Source organism: Coffea arabica, chromosome 10c (genome assembly GCF_036785885.1).
Source record: "Coffea arabica cultivar ET-39 chromosome 10c, Coffea Arabica ET-39 HiFi, whole genome shotgun sequence".
Classification (NCBI taxonomy): Eukaryota; Viridiplantae; Streptophyta; class Magnoliopsida; order Gentianales; family Rubiaceae; genus Coffea; species Coffea arabica.
The window spans coordinates 33,902,932-33,907,218 of NC_092329.1; the positions used below are offsets into that span (position 1 = coordinate 33,902,932).

Consider the following 4,287-nt stretch of genomic DNA (forward strand, 5'->3'; position numbering starts at 1 on the left):
GACCATACACCACTTGGCCCAAGCTCACTCCGCGCAGAGACCACGTGAAGCAGGCTCTGATACCACCTGTAACAGCCCCACTTTCCCCTAAGGCGAACCAAAGGGGTTAGCGGACTGCCTGCCCAGCTCTCGCCAGGACTAACGAGGCAGACTAGAACTATCTATAGCGATCCAAAACTTACAAACGAGCGTAAACAGGTCAAAATGGTAAAATAACCCAAAATAAAAAAAAATTAAATCCGGAGTCGGTCATGAATAGTAACCGACCCGTCAAAACCCAACCGAAAGAGCACGCAAACATTCACATCTGAACTTTAGCGATTACAATCCAAAAGGACATTCAAAAGTTTTCAAAAGTTAATACATATACACGGTTTGCCAAATCAAAAGAGAAAACGCCCCAAAAGTACACTTAGGGTTTTAATACATGAGCTATACAAAAGATATGTTCAACTAGCTCAATTTGGCAGCCATTTGCCAAATCCAGACCAAAAGGGCAAAATTTTCCTGTAAGGAAAACAAAAGGAACAGAAACGGGTGAGCTTGCGCTCAATGAGGTACCAAACAGATAGCATTAAAATCATGGCATTTCACATTTAACAAATCAGACACACATGTCAGACGTAAAGCAAAGGAACCAATGATTCAAATCAGAAGGATACGGGTGGCTCTCAGGAGCCAAATTTCCAGCGCAGTACTTGATCCAAACCGGTTGACTCTCCGTCAACGTATATAGAACCAACGCGTCCGTAGACCCCTCTTATCACCGAATTGCGTCCACCAAACACCCCTTTACCGGGCCCGCTCACCTCAAATGAACAAAATGGTAATACTCGAGTATACCCGGAATCAAGGGTCTCAATACCCAAAATCCCCGAACAGACTACCGTGGTTCGTTATCTAATCGTCCAGGCCCTTGCCGGCCCGACTCGAATAACTTAGCCACAGGATTGAGCTCATAGGTCATAGAAATCCGAACAGATGCAGACATAGATAACAGATTCAAATTTTGCATAGTAAATTGGCATATGATCAGACTAGAGAACGAGTGTGATAAAGTACACCCTCGTCTCGAACAAATAAACAGATTGCAGAGCAAAAATCAAGTTAAACAGCAATGAAGGGGAGTGGTACACTCACCGGCTCAACTTCAAAAGTTTTTACTTCAGATTGGCCTTAATCGCCAAGAAACCCTAAAATAACCAAAATAAAACCAATTGAAGGTTTCACATCCATAATCGAATAAACACAATGCACATGAGGCTCGACTACTAGTCGTATGCCTTGCCAAAATAATACTAATGCAAGGGTACAAAACATGATTTTCTTGGAAACGAAAAGGTAACATGAAAACTTAGGCGCAAACAACCCAAAAGCCTTTCATTTCCACCAAAAGGCAAATTCAACTTGACGGAACCAAACGGCCTAGAAAATCGGGCAGCACTTCCCCTAAAATTCTTACTTTTCCAGCCATTAAGGCTTCATTATTTCCTCAAATCAGTCCCAACATCTCACACAAAATTCATCTCATTTACCAAAAGCCGTTCACTAGGCTCAAAATAGTACAAGTACAAAAGTTAGCTAGGAAATGACCGGAATAAGAGTAAGTCTTAAAACATGTAAGCAAGTACAATGAGACTCGATAACGAGTCATAAAGCCATGCCAACCACAACCCCAATAAGGTTTCATATGCATATATAAGCATTATAGCAAACCAGAAATTAAGAAATGGCATTAGCTTAGGCCTTAACAAAAAAACAGTTTTCATCATACTTTTGCGGTAATGACACAAAATGCGCTACGCTTATCGGATGAGGGTGTAAGACCCACCATCTCGAAGCTAAAAGACAGGGCTACAACAATGTAGAAGGCCACTCAGTCCAAATCCTAGTACAACTAGGTCAAAAATGCAGAATACCACAACCTGAACCGTAATTGCAGGTTTACAAATCACACAATGCTGTAATGAACACAACTCAGTCTATACAAGTCCAAATGCCGAAATTCCAAAGGCATATGTTAGCTAAGACATCCAGCTACATTTCATCAGAAGACACCAACAACAAAATCCAAACCAATTCCAGTCAAAATGGCCGATTACAAGTGCAGTTTTCGCATTCTGATCAACCCAGATCAGCAATAGTAAAAACGACATATCTCACTCTACACTACTCCAAATGACCTGAAATTTTGCAGGAACTTCAAACTCATCAATACCTACAACTTTCAAGTTTTGAGCAAAGTCCAATTCGGCCTCTAACCCTATGATCCAAAACCGGACAGAATTAGGGGTTTTGAAACCCTATATTTTCACAATTCATTCCAAACCCAAAATTGGTTGTAATTATCACTAATTCACATCTACTAGAGTCATTCCCCCTCATCATCAACCATCATAGATGACCACAACATCACATTCATATTAAACCAGAAAATTCCTCAAAAATAGAAAAACTTCACCAAATCACTTCAAACCAAGATAAAAACCAGAAATTTCAGCACTTTAATCACTACTAAGCATAACTTAAGCATCATTAGGTGTAGGAGGAAGTTTGAGCATCACTTACCAAGAAAACAAGAGAGAGGAAGTAGGAGGACACCTTAGCTCTCCAAGAAAGCTTCACCAAATCACTCACTATCACTAACTAAAGGGATTTTATGGAGAAATTGCAAGATCAAATGGTTGGATGGTTCACCTTGAGCAAGATTGGAGCTAAAACTTGAAGAGTTTCTTGCTTCCTTTTGGAGAGAGAGGGCCGGCCATATGAGGAGAAGAAATGGTGATTTTTGAACAATTTTTTTCAAGATATTTACTCAATTCGGTCAAAAGTCAAAAGTGTGAATAGTTGCCAACAAAGTCCAACCAATGGTTGTGTGACACTTGTCACTCCATTAATGCAATCTTATCACTTCTTTTTCTCTCTCACATCAATCATAATAGCTTCCTCTAATTATCTCTTAACACCCGATAAAATAATTCCAGTATCCAAAACTTAATCTAGTTGGCCGAAATCTTCCGAACTTTTCACACTAGTGGGTCCCACGTCCGGTATACGCTCTTAATTTCTCAAAATCTCTTCGATACTAGAAAAATCATCTAAAAGCTATATTTACTCATAAAAATAATCTAGAAAATTTTCCGGATACAGAAAGTGTAGAAAACAAATCATTGAAAATAAGAAAACCTAGAAATATAATAAAACCTAGAAATATAAGCTCTGATACCAACTGTGACGGCCCCACCTCTCCCTAGGGCGTACCCCAGGGTTCGGCGGGCCGCCCGCCCAGCTCTCGCCGGGACTCAGTCGTTCACTACAGTCCTCAAATAAATACAATACAAATCTCAAGTATACATCAAATGGTCCACAAATACACATCCGTCTCCAATAATTACATGTCACAAATGCAGCAGAAACTAATCCCAAATATACATAAAATAATTCCAAATCCAAAATTGTACAAAGTTTAGGCCATCCATACACGTGCACAAGTACTACAAGTCCTTCCTTCGCCACGAGCCCTGTGGAGGGGAATAAAATAGTTTTTGGGGTGAGCTAAAAGCTCAGCGAGTAATCAGAAAATCATTAATCAACTCGGTTTCACACTAGTTCATTTCAATGATGTCATATAGCAGTGATGTCATAAATTAAATGATAAATCCGGAAACAACTACATCATTTGCAAAACAGTAAATATGGATTATCAATAATTCAAGAAACATTTACAATGGAAAGCGATAGTAACATTCATGAAAGGATACATTCATTCTCCTGACATTTCCTCGCTCATTTGGTCATTCATTTCATTTCATTCACCCCGTCCCTGGCTTTTGGCCAGGCTCCACCAACCTACATAGGTAATACTCGAGTATACCAAACATTCACCCAAGTTCCTAATCGCCTGACCGAGTCCGCTTCTGGCTCAAGACGACCGGTAACAAGGGGCAATGGCCAGTTCAGCCCAAAAGGCTTACATTCATGCGCAAGTAACATTTCAATCGAAAATTTCACCTTTATCGAGGTCGAGTGCGATAAAGTACACACTCGCCTCGAAAACTCGTTTTGGAAATCATTATAAGCGCTTAACACGTTATCAACCAAAATACAAGTCATGAAGTCAAGAAATATAGCAAACAAGGCACACTCAAATGCCAGCACACATGATATGCAAGAAAACATTTCAAAAGTAACTTTGGAAACAGTTCAAAAGTAAATAATGTAAGAAACGGTTCATAAATCACTTTAGAAGTAGTTTGAGGTCACTCACCTCCATGGCTAAGAAATCAT

General features: G+C 39.8%; 1 long non-coding RNA gene across 1 annotated transcript; it reads right to left on the reverse strand.

Moving 5' to 3' along the window:
• Nucleotides 1-287: 287 nt before the first annotated feature.
• LOC140016021 (uncharacterized) lies at nucleotides 288-1,210 on the reverse strand. The gene is made up of 2 exons (XR_011822346.1): nucleotides 1,141-1,210; nucleotides 288-507 (listed from the first exon to the last, which is right to left on the reverse strand). It is a non-coding gene; the product is annotated as an uncharacterized lncRNA (long non-coding RNA).
• Nucleotides 1,211-4,287: the final 3,077 nt, after the last annotated feature.